Below are 12,354 nucleotides of genomic sequence, written 5' to 3' on the forward strand. Positions count from 1 at the left end.
GCGTCCTTTTTTCCCCCCTTTCCCTCAGAGCATCCGCGTTGCCCGGGGCAACGCCCGCCTCTTCCAGCATCCCTAATCATTCCCGACGATGGAAGTGCGTGGAGCGCCTTGTATCCCAGGGATTCCATACGTCTTTCTGCTTCCACCTGCCCCGGCTTCAATCAGGTAATAATAAATAATAATAATAATAATAATAATAATAATAATGGCATTTATTAAGCGCTTACTATGTGCCAAGCGCTGTTCTAAGCGCAGGGGAGTTTACAGGGTGATCAGGTTGTCCCCCGTGGGGCTCGCTGTCTTCATCCCCATTTTACAGATGAGGGAGCTGAGGCCCAGAGAAGTGAAGTGACTTGCCCAAAGTCACACAGCTGACTAGTGGCGGAGTCGGGATTTGAACCCATGACCTCGGACTCTCTTTCCACCGAGCCACGCTGCTTCTCTTCTACGCTGCTGCGATTGATCAGTCAATCAGTCGTATTTATTGGGCGCTTACTGTGGGCAGAGCACTGTGCTAAGCGCTTGGGAAGGACAAGTTGCAGTAAGTACAATAAGGAGGGGATTTGTTCAGCGCTGACTGCGGGCCAAGCTGCAGTCGGGCGATAATCAGCGCTTAGTACAGTGCTCTGCACATAGGAAGCGCTCAATAAATACGATTGATGATCAGCGTAATGATTAGGCCGTAACAATCAATCAGTCGTATTTATTGAGCGCTTACTATGTGCAGAGCACTGCACTAAGCGCTCGATCGGGTAATCATAAGAGTAACGGGATTTGCTAAGCGCTTACTACGTGCCAAGCTTCCATCGGGTAATAGTTCATCATAATTAGGTCATAACCACCAGGTTATTACCTAATAACCTGGTTATTAGGTATTTAGGTAGGTAGAATGGCATTTATTAGGTATTAGGTATTAGGTAGCATGGTATTCGTTAAGCGCTTACTACGTACCAAGCTTCCATCGGGTAATAATAATCATAATTAGGTCATAACCACCAGGTAATAAGAAGAAGAACGGTATTTGTTAAGCGCTTACTACATACCAAGCTTCAGTCGGGTAATAATAATCATAATTAGGTCATAACCACCAGATAATAGTAATAATAGCGGTATCTGTTAAGCGCTTACTACGTACCAAGCTTCAATCGGGTGATAATCATAATTAGGTCATAACCACCAGGTAATAAGAAGAAGAACGGTATTTGTTAAGCGCTTACTACGTGCCAAGCTTCAATCTGGTAATAATAATCATAATTAGGTAATAACCACCAGGTAATAGTAATAATAACAGTATTTCTTAAGCACTTACTACGTACCAAGCTTCAGTTGGGTAATAATAATCGTAATTAGGTAATAACCACCAGGTAATAAGAAGAAGAATGGTATTTAAGTGCTTACTACGTGCCAAGCTTCAATCGGGTAATAATAATCATAATTAGGTCATAACCACCAGATAATAGTAATAATAACGGTATTTCTTAAGCGCTTACTACGTGCCAAGCTTCCATCGGGTAATAATCATCATAATTAGGTAATAACCACCAGATAATAGTAATAATAACGGTATTTGTTAAGCGCTTACTACGTACCAAGCTTCAATCAGGTAATAATGATCATAATTAGGAAATAACCACCAGGTAATAATAATAATAATAACGGTATTTGTTAAGCACTTACTATGTACCAAGCTTCAATCGGGTAATAATAATCATAATTAGGTAATAACCACCAGGTAATAGTAATAATAACGGTATCTGCTAAGCGCTTACTACGTACCAAGCTTCAATCAGGTAATAATAATAATGATGCTATTTGTTAAGTGCTTACTAAGTGCCAAGCTCCAATCAGGTAATAATGATCATCAGGTAATAATAATGATACTTCTTCAGCGCTTACTACGTGCCAAGCTTCCATCGGGTAATAATCATCATAAATAGGTCATAACCACCAGGTAATAAGAAGAAGAACGGTATTTGTTAAGCGCTTACTACGTGCCAAGCTTCAATCTGGTAATAATAATCATAATTAGGTCATAACCACAAGATAATAGTAATAATAACGGTATCTGCTAAGCGCTTACTACGTACCAAGCTTCAATCGGGTAATAATCATCATAATTAGGTCATAACCACCAGGTAATAAGAAGAAGAACGGTATTTGTTAAGCGCTTACTACGTGCCAAGCTTCAATCTGGTAATAATAATCATAGTTAGGTAATAACCACCAGATAATAGTAATAATAATGGTATCTGTTAAGCACTTACTACGTACCAAGCTTCAGTCGGGTAATAATAATCATAGTTAGGTAATAACCACCAGATAATAGTAATAATAGTGGTATCTGTTAAGCGCTTACTACATACCAAGCTTCAGTCGGGTAATAATAATCATAATTAGGTAATAATCACCAGGTAATAATAATAATGATGCTATTTGTTAAGCGCTTACTAAGTGCCAAGCTCCAATCGGGTAATAATGATCATCAGGTAATAATAATGATATTTCTTCAGCGCTTACTATGTGCCAAGCTTCCATCGGGTAATAATAATCATAATTAGGTAATACCCACCAGGTAATAAGAAGAAGAATGGTATTTGTTAAGCGCTTACTACGTGCCAAGCTTCAATCGGGTAATAATAATCATAATTAGGTAATAACCACCAGATAATAGTAATAATAACGGTATTTGTTAAGTGCTTACTGCGTACCAAGCTTCAATCGGGTGATAATAATCATAATTAGGTAATAACCACCAGGTAATAGTAATAATAACGGTATTTGTTAAGTGCTTACTACGTACCAAGCTTCCATCGGGTAATAATAATCATAATTAGGTAATAACCACCATGTAATAGTAATAATAACGGTATTTGTTAAGTGCTTACTATGTACCAAGCTTCAGTTGGGTAATAATAATCATAATTCATCATCATCATCATCAATCGTATTTATTGAGCGCTTACTATGTGCAGAGCACTGTACTAAGCGCTTGGGAAGTACAAATTGGCAACATATAGAGACAGTCCCTACCCAACAGTGGGCTCACAGTCTAAAAGGGGGAGACAGAGAACAAAACCAAACATACTAACAAAATAAAATAAATGGAATAGATATGTACAAGTAAAATAAATAAATAAATAGAGTAATAAATATGTACAAACATATATACATATATACAGGTGCTGTGGGGAAGGGAAGGAGGTAAGACTTGCTCAAGGTCACACAGCAGACGAGTGACGGAGCCGGGATTAGAACCCAGGTTCTTCTGACTCTGGGAAGGGAATGCATTGGCCCTGGAACAATTGGAGGAGGTCAAAATACCCCAGAGAAACTTTCTAGGTTCAGGTAGAATAAAGTAGACTTCTGCAAAAATGATGTCCTTATAATAATAATTGGCATTTGTTAAGCGCTCACTATATGCAAAGCACTGTTCTAAGCGCTGGGGAGGATACAGGGTGATCAGGTTGTCCCACGTGGGGCTCACAGTCTTAATCCCCATTTTGCAGATGAGGTAACTGAGGCCCAGAGAAGTTAAGTGACTTGCCCAAGGTCACACAGCTGACATGTGGCAGAGTCGGGATGACATCATCATAATAATAATGACGGTATTTGTGAAGCATTTACTATATGCCAAGCACTGTTCTAAGCGCTGAGGTAGATACAAGGTAATCAGGCCGTCCCACATGGGCTCACAGTCTTAACCCCCATTTTGCAGATGAGGTAACTGAGGCCCAGAGAAGTTAAGTGACTTGCCCAAGGTCACACAGCTGACACGTGGCAGTCGGGATGACATCATAATAATAATAATGACGGTATTTGTTAAGCATTTACTATATGCCAGGCACTGTTCTAAGCGGTGAGGTAGATACAAGGTAATCAGGCCATCCCACGTGGGCTCACAGTCTTAATCCCCATTTTGCAGATGAGGTAACTGAGGCCCAGAGAAGTTAAGTGACTTGCCCAAGGTCACACAGCTGACACGTGGCAGTCGGGATGACATCATAATAATAATAATGACGGTATTTGTTAAGCATTTACTATATGCCAAGCACTGTTCTAAGCGCTGAGGTAGATACAAGGTAATCAGGCCGTCCCACATGGGCTCACAGTCTTAATCCCCATTTTACAGATAAGGGAACTGAGGCCCAGAGAAGTTAAGTGACCTGCCCAAGATCACACAGCTGACATGTGGCAGAGTCGGGATGACATCATCATCATAATAATAATGACGGTATTTGTTAAGCGTTTACTATAATGCCAAGCACTGTTCTAAGATGCTGGGGTAGATACAAGGTAATCAGGCCGTCCCACGTGGGCTCACAGTCTTAATCCCTATTTTACAGATGAGGGAACTGGGGCACAGAGAAGCTAAGTGGCTTGCCCAAGGTCACCCAGCAGACAAACGGTGGAGCCGGGATTAGAACCCGTGACCTCCGACTCCACATCATGTTATAATGTGGGCCAGTGAAGTGCATGGGGCATCAAGTGCACCTTGGCATCTGTTTTGGGTGCCTGAAAACTTCATCTTAAGTCGATTGGTTGTTAAGTAGGAACCAATTTTCTCTGAGGAACAGTGCTATAAAGGATTGGTTTTTGAACCCAAATATGATGCCCCCTTTTTACCAAAATGGCTCAGAATTGTATGTGAATTTCCAGAATATTGTGGGAATATTCAAGCAAACTGTCAAATGTTGAATGTACAAAGCCTACACAGTGAGGTTCTGCCAGATGTTTTTTGTGTATTTTAGGGTATTCTTTAAGCACTTACTATGTGTCAGCACTATATTAAGCGCTGGGGTAGGTACAGGATAATCAGGTTGGACACAGTCCATGGCCCACATGGGCTCATAGTCTTAATTCCCATTTTACAGATGAGGTAACAGAGGCACAGTGAAGTTAGCTGGTATCTACTCAGAGCTTAGTATGGTGTCTGGCCCATAGTAAGTGTTTAACAAATGCCGTAAAAATTTTGTAGGCATTAGCGGTGTGAGAGTTTTTAATTTTATAAAATAGAAATTGCCTTCACAATTTCTGAGGGAACCAGAGGAAAAGTTACTTGTTAAGAAAAGAGAAAATCAGGACATAGAGACAAGGCCTTACCACTTGGGAAAATTTTATGGGAATTTTTAAAGAAGATTTTATGATTCCACGATGCTGAGGCTTCAAAGCCCTACTTGGCTTAGCGGCAAGAGCCCGGGCTCTTGGAGCCCGAGGAAATGGAAAGATTAGGGAAATGAAGGGTGGAGGAAAGGTTTGAGGCTGGAGAGGGAGATTTTTCACCCTTTTCCTGTTCTTGCTATTAATTCTTCGTTAGTGCCAATGCTATGATCAGATGTTCTGCACATAGTAAGCGCTTTCAGTAAAATAGCATTGATTGAATGATTGGTAAAATTCCCCTTCCTAGCTCTTTGATACTCTACTCTGAATGTCCTGGGGACCAAGGAAAGGTGTGCCTGCTTAAAACATCTTTCTTAGGCTTCCACCAAAACAATTCGAAATCAAGAAGTAGGGTGTAATTTAGCCCAATATCTAGGTGCTCCCGCAAGATCAACAAATACAGGTCTTACCTTGAGTTGAGCGGGAGAGAACTGTACAGAAACAAACGTACAGTCTTTTTAATTCTACTTCCAATTTTCAAAACTATCCATTCATTCGATTGTATTTATTGAGCGCTTATTGAGCACTGTACTAAGCACTTGGAAAGTACAATTCAGCAATAAAGAGAGGCGATCCCTGCCCACTACAGTCTTACGGTCTAGGAGGGGGGAGCAGACATCAAAGCAAGTAAACAGGCATCAATAGCATCAATACAAATTAATAGAATTATAGATATATACACATCATTAATATAAATAAATAGAATTTATTTATTCTATTATTTATATATTTATAAATAATATTATATATTATTCTAATAGAATATTATTTATATTCTATTTATTTATAATAGAATTATAAATCTGGACATATACACAAGTGCTGTGGGGCGGGGAGGGGGGTAGAGAAAGGGAGCGAGTTGGGGTAATGGGGAGGGGAGGAGGAGCTGAGGAAAAGTTGAGGGGGCCTAGTCTGGGAAGGCCTTTTAGAGGACGGGAGCCTTCAGTAATAATAATCATAATAATAATTACAGGATCTGTTAAGTGTGCTATGTGCCAAGCACCGTTCTAAGCACTGGGGTAGATACAAGGTAATTAGGTTGCCCCTCGAGGTGCTCACAGTCTTAGTCCCCATTTTACAGATGAGGGAACTGAGGCACAGAGAAGTTAAAGTGGCTTGCCCAAGGTCACACAGCAGACAGTTGGCGGAACCGGAATTAGAACCCACAACCTCTGACTCCCAAGCCCGGGCTCTTGCCGCTAAGCCACGCTGCTTCTCACAGTAGGGCTTTGAAGCCTCAGCATCGTGGAATCATAAAATCTTCTTTAAAAATTCCCACAAAATTTTCCCAAGCGGTAAGGCCTTGTCTCTATGTCCTGATTTTCTCTTTTCTTAGCAAGTAACTTTTCCTGTAACTTTTCCTCAGGTTCCCTCAAAAAGAACCAACATGGTTTAATGGAAAAATCACCGACTTTAGTTCCGGTCCTAGCTATGCCACCTGCTATGTGACCTAGGACACGGTCCCTTAACTTCATAGCTCAGTTTCCTCCTCTGTAAAATGGGGATCCCAGCTCCTCCACGTGTCTGCTGTGTGACCTTGGGCAAGTCACTTAACTTCTCTGCGCCTCAGTTACCTCATCTGTAAAATGGGGATTAAGACTGCGAGCCCCACGTGGGACAACCTGATCATCTTGCATCCCCCCCAGCGCTTAGAACTGTGCTTTGCACATAGTAAGCGCTTAACAAATGCCATCATTATTATCATTATTATTATTATTATTATTATTATTCTCCCTCCCTCTTAGACTCTGAGCCCCATGAGGGACAGGGACTCTTAAATGACGTGATTTATCGTGTACCTACCCCAGTACTTAAGACGGTGCTTGGCATATAGGAAGCACTTAGTAAATACTATTTTTTGTATTATTATTATAACTATTATCATTCAGTGTCTTGGAAAGCTGTATCTTATTCTGGTCAGTTAATATGTTAGTTGAGTCCTGCAGCGTGGCTCAATGGAAAGAGCCCAGGCTTGGGAGTCAGAGGTCATGGGTTCTAATCCCGGTTCCGCCACTTGTCAGCTGTGTGACTTTGGACAAGTCACTTAACTTCTCTATGCTTCAGTTACCTCATCTGTAAAATGGGGATTAAGGCTGTAAGTCCCACGTAGGACAACCTGATTACCTTATACCCCTCCAATCAATCAATCGTATTTATTGAGCGCTTACTGTGTGCAGAGCACTGTGCAAAGTACTTGGGAAGTACAAGTTGGCAACAGCGCTTGGCACATAGTAAGCACATAGTAAGCGCTTAACAAATGCCATCATTATTATTATAAGACAGTTGGGATGGTGAGGGGACTGAGTCCTTGCTTCATCTTCTTGGCCCCCCTAGGAGTAGGTAACTGTGGATTTGACCCTCAGGGTGAGAGAATAAAATCGGAGTCATTGCCACCGCCCGGAGGATACCCAGGAAACGAGCCAAGTTGGGAGGTCGAACGCTTCCAATAATCCCTGGCAGGCGTCCCTAAGGTGGAGTCTACTGGCTTCTAGCATCCTTACCATCGGCACAGCAGCACAGGCCTCCCTGTCACCATGGAGACGACACTGATGAGAACCAGGTCGTTTGTGGTGACTGACGGGAAGCCCTGTGGAATGGTTCGAGAAGCCTAAGGATGTCAGCGCCACCACATCAGGAAACGGAAATCCCCTCTCCAGCGGTCGTCTTGGGATGGTAAACGTGGCAAGCCCGTCACCTTGGGAAGCAGCGGGACAGGAGGAGGTCCCGAAGGATCTTCAGAGGTGACAGCAGCATGGCTCCTCTTAGAGGTGTCCACGCGGCTGTCCTTCCCCGAGATGGTGGGACCGATGTCCTTCCCACTTCCCTCATCAAAGAGGGCAGCGGGCCATTAATGGGGCGTAAGGTGAAATCTGGGGGCTGAGCCATGTGGGGTACTTGGTTGAGAGTCAGTCACAGACACCCACTTTATGATGTGACAGACAGCAGACAGGTGGTGGAGCGGGGATTAGAACTCAGGACCTTCTCACTCCCAGGCTCACGCTCTGGCCACTGCAGAGCGCTGTACTAAGCGCTTGGCCAATGGAGGACCTCTCGGCCTCCCCCGTCTGCCCCGCCTCACCTCGCACGAGGAGGTGAGCGGAAAGATGGAGCCGCCAAATCGGGACCTTTTGACGGCAGCAGCAAGGCATACAGCAAAAGCTTTCTCATGGTGGGGTTCTCCAGGCTCAGGCGGCGAGGGAAGCAGTGTGGCCTAGTGGATAGAGCCCAGGCCTGTGAGTCAGAAGGTCCTGGGTTCTAATCCCGGCTCACCGCCTTGCCTGCTGCGTGACCTAGGACGGGTCACTTCACTTCTCTGGGCCTGCTCGGAGGGGTCACTTCACTTCTCCGGGCCTAAGTTACCTCATCTTTCAAATGGGGATTAAGACTGTGAACCCCATGTGGGACGTGGACTGTGTCCAACCTGATTAGGTTGTATGTACCCCAGCGTTTAGTAAAAGTGCCTGGAACATAACAAGTGCTCAATAATAATAGTGATAGTATTTGTTACCATGTGCCAAACACTGTTCTAAGCACTGGGGGGGAGATATAAGGTAATCAGGTTGTCCCACGTGGGGTTCACAGTCTTAATCCCCATTTTACAGATGAGGTAACTGAGCCACAGAGAAGTTGTGATTTGCCCAAAGTCATACAGTTGACAAGTGGCGGAGCCGGGATTAGAACCCACGACCTCCGACTCTCAAGCCCGGGCTCTTTCCACTAAGCCATGAGGCTTCTCACGGATATTACCAAAAAAAAAAGGCAAGGGAGCTAGGAGCTCCCTTGCCTTCCTTATAACTCATCAGCATGGGAGTCAAGAGTGCTGGTTTGAATCCCACTGCTGCTTCTAGTCCACTGTGTGACCTCAGGCAAGTCACTTAGCCTCTCTGGACCTCAGTTTCCCCAGCTGTAAAGTTGGTATGCTAACCCCCCCAGCTCTGCCCCTCTCTCCCAGGTATAGTGTGAGGATAAACTGAGATTGCTGAGATTGGGAAGCAGTAGGGACTAGTAGAGAGCGCACAGGTCTGAGTCTCAGAGCACATATTTTCTAATCCCAGCTCTGCCACTTGCCTTCTGGGTGACCTTGGGCAAGTCACTTAACTTCTCTTTGCCTCTATTTCCTCAACTGTAAAATGGGAATTAAATTCTACTCCTTCCTACTTAATCTTTGAGCCCCATATGGAAGCGGGACCCCCTCCATTCTGATTATCTCATATCTGCCCCAGTGGTTAGTACAGTGCTTGGCTTATAGTAAGTGCTGAATAAATACCATAATTATCAGAAATTCATACTCCTTGGGCCCAAGCAGAGAATAGTTTGGAGAATGGTGGATTTTAGACCATATGACAACAGAACATGATCTGAATAAGCCCTAGGTAAATACTATTGACTGATTGATTGATTGAGTAGACTATAACTTTAGCAGTTTGCCCGATGTTCCAATTTCAGTTTCTTTATAGCATATGTTTTTTCAGCTAACGTCCTGTGGTTTGGTAGATTACATTACTGAGGGTAAGACCCTAACTAAGTATACCAGTGTGGCTGAAAAGCCCAAAGCAAAACCAACAAACCCTGTTGCACTGTTAGCTCTTAGAGATAGATTGTTGAGTACACAAATGGGTTGGTCCGATGATGATGATGATGATGATGATGATGATGATGATGGTATTTGTTAAGCACTTACTATGTCCAAGCACTGTTTTAAGCCCTGGGGTAGATACAAGATAACTGGGTTGTCCCACGTGGGGCTCACAGTCTTAATCCTCATTTTACTGATGAGGTAACTGAAGCACAGAGAAGTTAAGTGACTTGCCCAAGGTCACAGAGCAGACAAGTGGCAGGGCTGGAATTAGAACCCAAATCCTCCGACTCCCAAGCCTGTGCTCTTTCCACTAATCCACGCTGCTTCCTTACTAAGCCTCGCTGTGTCCAATGCACGGCTTGTCTCCATTTGCAAACCTGCCACTCCGTCTCACGATCCAGCAGTAATAGTGGCTCCGTGAAGGAAATGAGGCTTTTCGGAATAGTGAACCCGCCCGGAAACGAGCATTGTTTTAGCAAGATGCAAACTTATCATATATCCCTAACAGAATGTGAAACATTTCAGCCGCGACATAGTGAAATTTTACCTTGAAGGCACAAAAGTGTGTATTAGTTACCGCTTGCCCTGGATTTAAGAGAGAAGGATTTTACATTTTCTTCAAAAAAAACTCCTGACTAATTTCACATTCCCCGCTAACCCTATTTCCCCCTCTACTGTGTTGCTCTTGCACCTGAGTCCTTACTCCTTAACCACTTAGGAGTCCGCAGCACATACGCATCCCCTTATAGACTGTGAGCCCACTGTTGGGTAGGGACTGTCTCAATATGTTGCCAACTTGTACTTCCCAAGCGCTTAGTACGGTGCTCTGCACACAGTAAGCGCTCAATAAATATGATTGATTGATTACTCTTGGTATACATCTGTGTAGTCAGTTCCTTACCCTACCTGTAATTCATTTTAATGACCGTGTACCCTGCTAGATTGTAAGATAGGGCAGGGATCATGCCTATTTACTGTACTCTCATTCAGTCAGTCATATTTATTGAGCGCTTACTGTGTGCAGTGCACTGTACTAAGCGCTTGGGAAGTACAGGTCGGACTTGGGAAGTACAAAGTGCTCTGCACAGAAAAAACACTCAAAGATACTAATCACTGATTGATACATATATTCATTTTCTTTAATACGTCTTTGTTGATAGTAAAGATACTACATGCTCATATAAAATGTTTGCGGGTGACATAATCCTTCGATTTACTTTCTTTAACGCTGTTTGCAGAACAGAATCTGGTAGTACGGCTGAATCTTAGCCATCTTTATGAATCATCAAAGCTACGGGGCATTTCAGAAGCGACGAGTCAACATGAATAATGAATATCAGTATAATTTTCTTCCCCTCTCAGGGCCGCACCTGGAGAGTCTCCCAGTCTGGACTAAGCGAGGGAGAGTCAACCGTTCCATTCCTAGCTTGGGCAGTGGCCAGCGAGTGGAAGGCAATCTGCTACAAGTCAAATCTCACCCGCACTGGGCAGCGGAGGCACGGGAGAGAGTCGAGGACGGAGACTCAAGTTTCCCGTGCGGAAGGAGGCAACGGTAAACCACTTCCAGATTTTTACCGAGAACACTCTATGGATGGATCCACTTCCAGAACAATTGTAGGTGGAGGTGGGGCGTTCTAGGAGAGATGCGTCCATGGCATCCTTGGGGGTCGGAGACGACTCGGCAGCATAAGACAACAACAACGTAACTTTCTTGTCTTTAGTATCTGTCCATGACACGGTGGGTAATACTTCAGAAATGAAGTATTCTATTCCCATTAGCCATTTTTAGTTCAATCAATCAAAAATCACGAGACCATGTTACCTTGGTAAGCAAATACTGCACTTCTTTTCAAACACCTTTCTACTTTACCAACATCTTTTTAAAATAATGTACTTGTTTTTCCCTCTAAGGCCACGTAGAGGTAATCTACAGTATGCACGAGACTCTGAATTAAATATAAAATCACGCGACAAAAGGATCGTTTTCCTCAGTTATTTCAGAGATTTTTGTATACTCGCCCAATTGTCATTCCACTCTGCATGTCAGGACCATCAGCTCTGCAGCGATTCACCTGGACCAAAGCTTTGGCATGAAATAAACTCAGAACAGACATCTTTATGGGTTTCACTGCTTCCTCAGAAGAATGTACAGTATTTAGAACAAAAAGCCACTTTTCATTTCTTCCTCTCCTTCTCCAGCCCAGCCCGCACCCTCCGCTCCTCTGCCGCTAACCTCCTCACCGTGCCTCGTTCTCGCCTGTCCCTGTCCCACCGTCGACCCCCTGGCCCGGAATGCCCTCCCTCTGCCCATCCGCCAAGCTAGCTCTCTTCCTCCCTTCAAAGCCCTACTGAGAGCTCACCTCCTCCGGGAGGCCTTCCCAGACTGAGCCCCCTTTTTCCTCTCCTCCTCCCCCTCCCCCCCCCCCCCCGCCACGAGAAGCAGCGTGGCTCAGTGGCAAGAGCCCGGGCTTTGGAGTCAGAGGTCATGGTTTCAAATCCCTGCTCCGCCAATTGTCAGCTGTGTGACTTTGGGCAAGTCACTTAACTTCTCTGGGCCTCGGTTACCTCATCTGTAAAATGGGGATTATTCATTCAAGTGTGTTTATTCAGCGCTTTCT

At 44.0% G+C, this 12,354-nt stretch overlaps 1 long non-coding RNA gene across 2 annotated transcripts; it reads left to right on the forward strand.

The window, feature by feature from the left end:
* The first annotated feature begins 14 nt into the window (after positions 1 to 14).
* LOC119941471 lies at positions 15 to 11,851 on the forward strand. Of its 2 annotated transcripts, none has more exons than XR_005455214.1 (3): positions 15 to 165; positions 7,492 to 7,898; positions 11,099 to 11,851. It is a non-coding gene; the product is annotated as an uncharacterized LOC119941471 (long non-coding RNA). The 2 variants fall into 2 exon arrangements; XR_005455215.1 differs by having other exon boundaries at positions 22 to 165; positions 7,492 to 7,830.
* The last annotated feature ends 503 nt before the right edge of the window (positions 11,852 to 12,354 follow it).

Source organism: Tachyglossus aculeatus, chromosome 20 (genome assembly GCF_015852505.1).
Source record: "Tachyglossus aculeatus isolate mTacAcu1 chromosome 20, mTacAcu1.pri, whole genome shotgun sequence".
In the NCBI taxonomy this organism is placed as follows: Eukaryota; Metazoa; Chordata; class Mammalia; order Monotremata; family Tachyglossidae; genus Tachyglossus; species Tachyglossus aculeatus.